Genomic DNA, 12,360 nt, shown 5'->3' with positions numbered 1-12,360 from the left:
TTTCTTTTATCATAATTTATTCCACTGCGGATGTTGCCAGTAGTTTCACCGTGATTCATATATACTCTTTATTTGGCCCTCCACACACACACACACACACACACACACACACACACACACACACACACACACACACACACACACACACACACACACACACACACACACACACACACACACACACACCCCCCACACACACCCCCCCCCCCCTCTCCACAAAACCACACTAACACAATCTCTACCAAACACACACACGAGCTGTCGTTTCATGGTTTTGGAAATTTTGCGTTAGGGCATGCTGGGATTGTTCTCGCTGACCTGCTGAGGGTCAGGGGTCCCCGTTCAGTCTGTAATCAAGCACACAGCGCACGACCCACCTTCCGACCCCCTCTTCCCGTGTGTGAATCACTAAAAGCGTTCCAGACCGACCACCCTATCGGCCTGGGTGTCTCATCACATCAGCACACCCAGGGCTAAACAATACAAGCACAGCCAAGTCACCCTGTGTATGTGTTTGTGCGTTTGTGTGTTTTTATTATATTTTATATCATTTCTCTAGTTTTCCTACCTAAACATGTATCATTTCTTTATATCTCCATAAATCCCCCACAGCTTCTATAACACACCCTCACAATAGATTAACAGTAACCAATTTAGTTGTGATACCCTCCCCTTGTGCACTGTTCCCACAGGGCTGTTAAAACCCAACCACACAGTCACTGGAGTGTATTCAGTGACTCTCACTGATTTATCCCCCCTTTCTCTCTCTCTCTCTCCTCTAAAAGCGTTCTTTGGCTTCCTATACCCTTTAAAAACCTTTTTGATTCCTAACCCCTTCCCTAGGGTTCTACATGAACAAAATAGTTATACCTGGAACAAGGGTTATCCTATAGGACAGCCAATTAACCCTTCTGTGTCCTTTTTTCTCTCCCTCTCTCCCCCTCTCTATCTCCTCCCCCCTCCTGTTAGAATCTCCTGAAATCCCTGGAGTTGTTCTGGAGGGGAAAAGCATTTCCAGCACAACATGCTGCCAATTTAAACGTTTAGTTAACACTGGCTCCGCTCCTTTGTTGTATTTAAATAGCATCAGATATTTTCTCAGGCCCCGTTGGGTGTTTCACTCGGAGTGAGGCGGCTCAGACTCCCTTTCTTCCCTTTTCTCTATACTTCTGATGCTTTTTCTTCCTCCAGTACCATCTCTCTCTCTCTCTCTCTCTCTCTCTCTCTCTCTCTTCTCTCTCTCTCTCTCTCTCTCTCTGTCTCTCTCTTTTTTTCTCTCTCTCATTTTCTCTCTCTCTCCCATTTCTCTTTCTCTCTGTCTTTCTTTCTCTCTCCCCTCTCGCTCACTCTCTCTTTCAATTTCTCTCTCTGTCTCTCTCTCTTTCTCTTTCCTACACTTTCTTTCTTTCCTCTCTCTCTTTCCTGTCTGTCTTCTGTCTGTCTATCTGTCTGTCTGTCTTCTGTCTATCCCTGTCTATCTTCTCTCTCTCTCTCTCTCCCTCTCTCTCTCTCTCTCTCTCTCTCTCTCTCTCTCTCTCTCTCTCTCTCTCTCTCTCTCTCTCTCTCTCTCTCTCTCTCTCTCTCTCTCTTTCTCCCTAACATGAAGGGATGCTCACATCGTCATTTTTCTTGCACTAAAAGCATAAACGAGATAGTCCCATGTTCTTGGATAGACAAGGACTATGATTCTATGATTTACTGATTTTCTTATTACTTTCCATTATGTTAATAAAAAGTGATCATTATTTATACACACACACTTTTTACCATCCCCAAATCAGATTTATATCTATTTATTTTTTTATTTAAAATCATACTTTATCTCCTAATAAATTGTTTTCATATCCATTCAAAAAAAGTATGATATGGTCCAACATTAGGTGGCTAGGAATGGGGGATGTACTGTGTGTGTGTGTGTGTGTGTACATTAGTCTATTTGAGTCTGTGTGTTAAGCACTTGCACGTGCTTGTGTGTGTGTGTGTGTGTGTGTGTGTGTGTGTGTGTGTGTGTGTGTGTACTTTGTTTTTGTGTTAGGTCTGGGTCTGTGTCTCAGATCAAAGGCAGCTCCATCTCTTGTAACAGCTCCATGGATTGGTTTTCTAGGCAACTCTAAACTGAGAATATCATGTTTTCCCTCCTGCTACCTTTAGAGGTCAGACAATCATCACAGGTATATTCTGTGGTTTGTGTGTGTGTGTGTGTGGGGGGCAGTATGAACTTACAGCTAGGCAGAGAACACTGCTTGCTCCTCATCGTCCTCCTCACCTTCCTCACCCAGAACGTCCCCCTCTGTCCCCCACCGACCAATCCTGAGTCCAGGTCCCAAGAATACCCTCTACCAACATAAATAAATACCTTCTCTTGCACTTGCCCATCCATCTGCCTTCTAAAGCCTAGTCACAAAGATGCCATGCGTCCACAACTTTCATGGAATCTCAACACATTCTGCATTCTAAAATATTTACTTGAAGATTCTTTTTTTATCCTGTCATTGAGCCACTGAAGGACTTATTAAATAAACAATATCAGCAAGTGATACAAATGGAACTGGTGAAGTGTGGGTGTCTGTGTAACTAACTGCACATGGTCTTCCTTATTGATCCTCTTAGTTATCCTCCAGATAGTTATTTCCTCACTCTGTCTTGGCGTCCACCTCTTAAACATGTGGATTTCCCTACTTGTGTTTTCATCTTTGTCCAATTTAGTCAGTCTTCTTTTGTTATGCCTGAAGGCCCATTCATGTAGAACGTGAAAAAAGAACCCAGTTATGATGCTAACCAGTACATTCTCCAGGGTCATTCAAGTTCCTGTTTCACTCAGACAAAACACCAAAAGTCCCCCACATAACACTGAATATTTCTTCTCTTTGTGACTGCCAGTGGATTCAGACTTACTGAACTTTAAAGGCATTCCCCTTCTTTTTTTTACCAAGCCTTTGAGCACATCGTTTATATCGCTCTCCCTTTAATCCTACCCACTTTAAAGTGTGCTTCTCCAAGGTTATGGCGCTCCCTCATACCAAACATCTGAAGAAGTCTGCTCCCCACAAACCCATAAATACACAATGTGCCAATGCAGTTTTTAACAGTCCCAACTCTGGTGAGATAGTTCTTCTGGCTGATGTTTACTATTTCACCAGTTACAGGCATAATCAAAACCATTTCAGACTGAGACGAGGTCCTTTTTGTACCAACAATCTTTGTATTCTTCAATGATCCTCCACGGAACAAAATATTCAAAGAAGAGAAGAAGGAATAAACAAGAGAAAATAAAGAGAAGGGGAAGGGGGGAAGCGGGGAGGGGGAGGGGGGGGGGGGGGGAGGGAGGGGGGGTGAGGAGAAATCCTTATCACTCACATCTTCTTGTTAGTTGTGTCTGAATTGGCTTCCGTGGAATGACAGTGTGTGTGTGTGTGTGTGTGTGTGTCGTGCTTGTGTGTGTGTTTTTAGACACACAGGAGACATGAAGCAGGAACCATAACCCTCCATCAGATGAATTCCCTGATCCTCCCGAATAACTGGGGAGTTTTACCTAAACACCTCTGTTACCCTTTGATCTTTATACCATTCCATTCTGGGTGTTGTAATTCTAAAAAGGTGGGAGGAGCAACCTGGCGTGTGAGTTACATAGGACTATACTTAACACTTTAAGTTCCTTAAAAAAAAAGTTTTACACCCATCTATCGTCTTTCCAAACAGCCTACCTCTTCGGGGCATGGAGTTCTCATTGGTATCAGGACCTCCGTGTGCCAGGAAAACATTCCCCACCCTTCCACCCCCCCACCCCTCTACCAATCACACCCAGGCAGATGTACCATGACTCAAGCTGCTTACCACCAAATCCTACTCTGGCATCAGCATGACCACAACAGACGGGATTACCGCAATTTTTTCCTCTCTCAATTGTCCAGTGTTAGTGATCGTATTGGTCTACTTCTTCTCTGTTTTAAGTCAAAGAGTGAACCCGTGTGTCTCTGCTGCATTCCCATTCGTGACCAGGACACGGCAGTTTTTCATTTCCGCTTTCTCCTTATTTGTCTGTTTGTGCCCCCTGTTACTTCCATTCTTTCCATTCTCATCCTACCCCTCTCATCAACTAGCTGTCTTTCCTCATCTTTCCCATTCTATTCAATGTTAATCTGAATCCTTTTTGTGTACGCCCTTACTCACTGTCTGTAGGAGTACACTTTGAGTGGGTGGGTTGTACGCCCTAATAAACTTCTACTGATATATATTCCTCTCCCTTTCTCTTGCTACTGAATCAGGGTCTCATCTGATCTTATTTAGTAGTTTGCTACAGCAGAAAATAATCCTGCAGCAACAGAATTGTTATTATGTAATCAAAATTCATACATTCTTGTGTTTTGATAAATGACAATCAAAATGAAATTAAACTTCAGCACGCCTTTTAAACCTCAATTACACTACAAGTTTACATTTTCTTCATTTCATCCCAAAGCCTAGACAAGGCATGGAAGCTCCTTTTTTATACCCCGGCTTCTGAATACCTCCCAGAGAACCTAGAAACTACATTCTTTTCATTCTTTATTTTTTATCTATTTTTTTTTATTAATTATTTCATCTTTTATTTTAATTTTTCATTTATTTTGTTATTTATTTTTTTTATTTTACCCATTTTCTTTTTCTCCCAATTTTGATTTTGTCTCTTTGCTGTCAACTCCCCAACCGGCCTGGGGGGTAGGTTCATCTCCTCCGAAACATGACAAACCACTTCTTCCTTCCCCTTATGAAACTCACTTTCGGAAACACTGTTCAACTGCGCTAGTCCACCTGCAGTGCCCCCCACAATCGCAGCCAGATGCCAATACCCCCCTCCCCTCCCGCCTCATTGCTCCCCCCGCTCCGATCCTGTTGTCTTTCTGCTTGGATTTGATTTGCTTTGAGTTCTCCTCACCAGGGTGATCAGATGAGATCCTACCATCTGTAGCCGCCGCCCCAAAGTGGTGTGAGGTTCCCCAATGTTGTGTGTGTGTGTGCGCGCACATGTTATTTCTCTGTGCTGGTGTGTTAGCAGATCGTCCTGTTCTCAGTTGTCACAATTAGAAAAATCCTTTAACCTTTTTGGTTCCATTAAACCTTTTTGGTTCCAGATATAACCTTTTTGTTCTAAGTAAACTTTTTGGTTCAGGGGCGAAAACAAACCAACACTGATTCAGCGGCCCAACTCTAAAATCATAGTCGTAGCTTCTATCTTCAATGCTTAAGTGGACCAGGCTCTGCTAAAACACTACATAGAGAACCTTGTGGAGATATTGCTAACGTTTGATATTGCAAGAGTGAGGGTGGGAATATTTTGTTTTCTATTCTTCCAATTAATTTAAAATCAAATGTAATGATTTCAGAGACGAGGTATTTTCAAAGAATCTTAACATCCAGACAAGTGACTAATATCTCTTTGGAAAGTTTCAAATTAAACATCTTTTTTATTATTTAAACTTAATATCATTCTTTTTGTTTTCCTTATACAATTTCTTATTTAAATTTTTACATTGTTAAATTAGTCTAAAATAAATCAATATTTAATGGAATTATCTACACTTAACTCCCTCCTTTTATCTTTTTTTAATGTTCTTTTTGTCTCATAACAACTACTTGTAATAATCTCTCCCTCCACAAACTATACACACCATCACAACCTCCTCAACCTCATAACATCCAAAACCCACATCATTTATTTATATTTATTCCACCATTATTTTTATTGACTCAAATCACATTCTCATTTACCAGGAATAGTGGGGAGGGGAGGGTGGATGACTCTTAAGCTGGTGTTGGTTGGCCGTCATTATGGGGCCGATTGGGTTTGGCCAACACGTTAACACCCCTATTCTTACGATAAGGTGCCGTCGGATCTTTAGTGACCACAGAGGTCAAACACCCATTTACGTCCCATCTAAAACACTCCCCTACACGGGCAATGTGTCCCCAATCACTTGCCCAGGGGCATTGATATTTTGTTACCAAATTCTCCTATTCCCCCCCATACACCACTTCTTTTCAGCAGCGTCTGGTCTTCCCATCCAGGAACCAGCCCGGACCAACCCTTTTAGCTTCAGAGACAAGCCAGCATTGGGGAGTGCAGGGTGTATGCTACTGGCCACATCCACACTCCATTCTCCTCTCACACTGTTCTATACTAAACCTAACTAACACCTTCCTCCAACATCTCCTCCCTCCTCCCCATTCACCAATACACTGCCTTCACTCCCATTTACAAACCATATTATCTCTCCTAATCAGGCTATTTGGCCTCCTGATTTGTTGTTGCCCCTAAAACCATGAAACGGGGCGACCTTTTGTTTTCTAATGGTCCCTTTGTGCGGGTGCAGTGAGATCTTTGAGGAACACGGGCGCTGCCGCCCTTCTGTCTTATACTGCAGCTCAGTAATCCTCCTTTTTCCCCCCGGCCCCCCAAGCCTCCCTGACAGGGGGGACAGGGCGGGGTGTTCCCCACCGCACCAGCGCCCCAGATGCCCAGAGAGAGAGGGGGGGAGGGGGAGGGATGGAGAGAGTGAGGGGGGGGATGGAGGGGGGAGAGGACGGAGAGGGAAAGAGAAAAAAAAGAAAAGAAAAAAAAAAGAAGAAAGAAAGAAAGAAAGAAAAAAAAAAAGAGAGAAAAAGTGGAATAAAACTATTCAATTTGATTAATTCTGAGCGAGACCCCCATCTACTTCCCCCCTAAGAACTCTCTTCTGCCTCACTGCTGCTCTGACGGGATCAACGGGTTGGTGGCTTTGGTCGATCCCGGTTTGTTTCCCAACATTTGTTTTCTTGTTCCTTTCACGTGCCAAACTCTGATTGGTGGGTTTTGCTGCCTCGCGAAAGCCATGGTCCACCCACACCCCCCCATCTCCCACGTTGTTTATTTTTCGGCCGGTCTGAAACATTGGTTTTTTGTTGTTGCTGTGTTAGCGTCAGTCTTTTCTCATCAAGCTAATTTCTCATTGGCCCTGCTTATCTGTCTCATCCCAGATCATACCCTATTCCCTATCTAGTCACTACTTTTGACCAGGCCTATGGCTCTAGTCCAAAATTATCACTATACAAGAGGTTTCCATTTGGCATTCTTCCTACAACAATATTTCATCCACTCGTTCTCTTTACATCACGTTGATCATCAGTATCCTCCCCCCGTCAATCTCAGGCGATCCATTTTCTAATTCAATCTCAATGTATCGACAACACAACCTCCTTCAACCACAATGCATGCGATGTGCCCTTTCCAATGCGCAAAAGACGATGCAGCGGGGAGGAAAGTGGAGATCTATGTATTTGAAGTTCAGTCTGAAAAACCTAAAAAAGTAACTCCAACATTAAGCATAATATTATCTACAGTAACCACAGCGAAGATACGCTCTTTATTTAAAGTGAGTGAGTCTTCACTCTACTCATACCACAAGCAATTCACAGATATATAAACTCCTATTGATCTTCTGCTTTCTTCTTAATCATTTTTTTTTGCTCGACACCAATGTGATTTTTTCATCGCTCAAATCATTCGGTTCGTTTCAGACTCACCAAAAACCCAGCCCAAAATTCATAAATAGTGGTAATCAGTTTTCAACAACAACATTCTAACTCTAATTTTTCCATCTCTTTTCTACACCACATTCTTAATATTTCTTTGTTCACAATGGATGCAGATATGGATTGTTTAGGTTTTGTGATTTTGAAGGAGATAACTATGTTTTTCAATCATTTTCATTTGACTCTAAGGTTGTTATCAGCTGAGATTCTGCTGGGTTTAGTATTTTGATTGTTTCAACCAAAGTGGAGGATCTAGACTAGCAAGATAGGAAGCCCCCCTCCTGAAAGGCTCTGTCATGTGGAGCAGGTAGAGTGTCCATTGCTGATTTTAAATGGGAAAACCATGTTCTGCTTAATCCATTCCAAGTTTAGTAAGAATCCCAAATGGGATAGAGGCCCTCAATAGGATTCTCTTGTTTGTGTGTGCATGTGCGTGTTTGTGTGTGTGTGTGTGTGTGTTTTTGTTTCAATGACAGGCGAATGTCTAATGAGAACAGTGAGTGATTAACATATCCGATCTCTCAGTCTGTCTATCGTCTCCTAATTTGGGGGAGCGGATTACAATCAGAGGCACACATCCCTCTCTCCCCTGTCTCCCTCTCTTCCCTCTCCCCCTCTCATCCCCTCTCCCTTTCCTCTCTCTTTAATTGCAGTCATATTTGCCAGTGTCAGAAATTGTGTCAGAGTCTGACATGGATATATCTAAAACATGTCTCATCACCTTCCTTCACTCTCTGGTGGTCTAAATTTATGGATTCATTTGACTTAGTTCATTCACCATATTATTATTACTTCCTTTTTCTGAACTTCATTCTCTTAATTGGTAAGAATCCAACCCATATATAATTCAATTTCTACTTGTCTCCACTAAGTATGACAGACAACAGATCCATTAATATCACTGTCACTCCCTGACTCTTTTATTTTGTTTGTATATTCTTTATTTCTTTTTTTTCTATTATGTGTTCTATTTGGGGTGTAGTTCCCAATCGAGCAGTTGTAGCTCGTTGTCTCTGATTGGACCATACTTGGGCACCTATTGCACTAGTGGGTTGTGGGATCTTGTTCCGTGTTGGGGTATGTTGTTTGTATAGCCTTGACTTCACGTTTCGTTTGTTGTTTTGTAGTTGTTTATTCCAGTTCAAATAAATTATCATATCACGCTGCACCTTGGTCTCACCCGTTCATACGCTACCCAATCGCAAAGCGACCAGCAGCGTGTCCGGGCGCACACAGCCTGACATGGGAGGAGATCCTAAGGAAAGGGTTCCTGGACGTGGGAGGAGATTCAGGCTGGATATCCTTGACATTTGAGAGGAGCAGCGGCAGCCTCCCGAGAACAGCCCCAAGAAAATGTTGGGGGGGCTAAAGGGTGGTTTGGAGCCTAGCGTTAGAAACAGAGCCAACTCCTGTACTCACGCGGGGCGTGTACTGGGCACTCCTTTATTACGTATGTGTCGCCAGTGTGCGGCTCATCCTGTACATCCTGTGCTAGCACCACCCGTGCCGTGCGAGATGGGGCATCCAGCCAGGCGGGTGTCCAACTCCTGCATCTCCTTCCCATATCCTCACATTCTACAGCTGTTTTCGTGCACAGCCCAGTGCGTCCTGTGCAGCGCCCCCCGTTAGTTTAAGCCAGGGCGGGTTGTACCACTCTCCACTCCAACCTCTCCGCCTTTGCAGTCCGGTCCGGCCCCTTCCTGCTCCTGCGCACCAAACCAGTGAGTGCTGCGTTATCATTGTTCCTCCCCTCGCACCAAGCCGGTGAGTGCGCTCCCACCGCCCGACCTGTTCCTTCCTTCGCACCACCATATCTCGTCCCTTTCCTTCCCCACCACCTTCTCCCACCCCCTGCCTGCTTCTCACCCCAGTGTTGTTCTCCAATCCGCCGCCTGTTCCTGCTCCCTCCCGCAGGCCAGTGGTCATGTTCTTAATCGTTCGCCCTCCTGCAGACCCGTGGTGAGTGTCTCCTCTTCCCGTTCCGGTGCCTCTCCGCCCCATCCCTCCTCCCGGGCCAGCCGGTCCCTCCACCGGTGCACAGATCCCGCTCGTCTGCTCCAGTCGAGCCAATCTCGGTTTACCTTCGCTGCTCCCACTCCCGCCAGCAGTCCACTCCACCGGAGTCCAGTCCAGCTCGTCAGCGGCTCCACTCCGGAGCCAGAGTAATCCTCTCCACCGGTGCCTGATCCACTCTCGCGCTCCACTCCCGGAGCCAATCAGTACACTCCCCAGTCCATCGGTCAGCGCTCCACTCCGGGGCCAGACAATCCCTCCCCGGTCCCGTTCAGCTCCGATCAGCGGCTCCAGTCCAGCCAGGCGTCAGCCCCTCTCCAGGTTCGGGGTCTCCCACACCAGGGTCCAGACAGGGCTTGGAGTATAGTGGGAGGAAGGAGAGGGGAAGCAGCACCGAGTCAGACCAGACCAGGCGCAACAGGGCGGCGGAGAATAGGTGGTGGTCACGCCCGGGCCGGATCCGCCTCCCGAGGGCGGAATACCCCCCCCCTACCTGTTAATAAGGTTGTTATGGTCCTTCACCCCTACTTGGACTTTTGTTGAGTCAGGTTGTTATGTTCTATTTGTTTGTTGTTTCTATGTTGTTTCTATTATGTGTAGATTATTTGTTTTCCCAATCGGCGTGCAGCTGTGCCTCGTTGTCTCTGATTGGAACCATACTTACCTATTACACTTGTATCTTTTTTTATTTTATTTTTATTGGATTACGTTTCGTTTGTTTTTTGTTTTTTTTTCGGTTCAATCGGATGTATCTATTTTTTTTCATCTTTATGCTTATATATTCGCTTTCACACCAGTCATGAAAATCTCTATGTATTGTTAAATCTTCTCTCGAGGACCAACACTTCAACTTCACTTCAACTTTCAAACCCTTGCCCCTTCCCACGGAGTGACTACTGGCCGGGTCACAGGGGGGCTGAAAAAGACCGTCTGAGCAAAACTCTGAATGAAAGCCATTTTTTTAAAAAGCGTCAATCAATGAGTAAGCACAAGTTCATTCACTCTTCTTTCTGTGTGATGCTCTGCAGAGATAGGCAGTTGTTTATTACTCTCTCTCTCTCTCTCTCTCTCTCTCTCTCTCTCTCTCTCTCTCTCTCTCTCTCTCTCTGTCTGTCTCTCTTCTGTCTTCTTTTCTTCTTCTTCTTCTTCTTTTGTCTGTCTTCTATTAATTTTCGGACCATGAAAGGGGGGGGGCGAAAGAGAGAGGGCGGGGGAGAGGCGAAAGAGAAGGGAGAGGGCCGGGGGGGGGGGGGCGGGGCGAACGGGGGGGCGGAAGCGGCGAGAGAGATAGAGGGAGAAGTGAGAGCAGGGCGGCAAGAAGAGCGAAAGGGGGGGGAGGAGAAGTGAAAGGGAGGGGGAGAGAGAGAAAAAAACGAGAGCAGCTGTAGCGTGCCCACTGCTTTTAGTCAAAGCCTTATAGTTCCTTGCTTTCAATTTTTTTTTTACTTCTTCTTCTCTCTCTTCTTTCTTCTCCCGTTCCGTCCCCGGACAGCCAAGGGGCATGAACAATTGGTTGTAACTACCACTATGGTTAATGCTGGAAGTTGGACACTATCTGGCACGAAAAGTCCACAGATCCACTATCCACTATGGTTAATTTTACTATCTGGCAGCGAAAAAACCACAATCCATTACCACTTGTTAATGCTGGAGTTGACACTATCTGGCAGCGAAAAAGCCACAGATCCACTACCACTATGGTTAATGCTGGAAGTTGTCCTATCTGCACAAAAGCCACAGATCCACTACCACTATAGTTAATGCTGGAAGTTGGAGCTCTATCTGTCAGCCAAAAACCACAATCCACTACCACTATATTAATGCTGGAATTAGCACTATCTGTCAACCACAATCCACTACCACTATTTATGTGGAATTGAACACAGATCCTGTATAGTAGATTGATTCAGATGGAGGTGTAAATATACTCACCTTCGTACACCTCTTGTGACACTGAGATATACACAACAATTAGTATTGGAGTTCAATTTCACTACCTAATGTAGTTCCCCATCTCCTGTTTCCCTACTGTGGCACAGTTGAATGTGTCTTAAATGGGTGCAGATAGAGGAGATTTATTTGTTTGGGCATTTATTTGGGTGAGAGAGAGAGGACTCTTGCGTCAGGCCTATTATTAGATGATTTGTGAACAGAGGGATGACTCAAAGCAGCAGGGATGGAGAGGGGATTATGAAATAAAATTCACATTTGCCATTAAATATTTATCAGTCATCTATAAGTACGGGTGAGGGTGGATTTTAGTCCATGCAAGTTAACATTTTGTTCCCCTCCCCTTTTTTGTTTCTTTCGTTCCCCACGTTGTAACAACGAGAGACAAACAAGGGGGGTGGGTGTGCTTGAGCCTGAAGGCCGAATGGAGGAGGAGAGCCTGAACAAAAAATGAGCACATCCCACAACAAAAAACAAGATGGATTTATCTAGCACATCTGCATGTGGGATAGGCCCTGTCTGTCTCTGGCTCAACAGCTAAACCTAGGAGCAAGCTGCTACAAGCTTCTATGTAATTGGTGATAAACAATGTGCGGGAGGGGGGGGTAGGGAGGGGGGGGGGGGGGAGGGGGGGAGGGGGGAGGGAGGGGGGGGGGGGGCGGGGGGGGGGGGGGGGGGGGGGGGGGGGGGGGGGGGGGGGGGGGGGGAGAGAGGGGGGGGGGGGAGGGGGAGGGGGGGGGGGGGGGGGAGAGAGGGGGGGAGGGGGGGGGGGGGGGAGTGGGTAGGTGGGGGGGGGGAGGGGGGGAGGGGGAGGAGGAGGAGGGAGGGAGAGGGGGGAGGGGGGGGGGG

Source organism: Coregonus clupeaformis, chromosome 15 (genome assembly GCF_020615455.1).
Source record: "Coregonus clupeaformis isolate EN_2021a chromosome 15, ASM2061545v1, whole genome shotgun sequence".
NCBI lineage: Eukaryota > Metazoa > Chordata > Actinopteri > Salmoniformes > Salmonidae > Coregonus > Coregonus clupeaformis.
The sequence above is the reverse complement of the archived record's forward strand: the minus strand, read 5'-3'. Positions refer to the sequence as shown.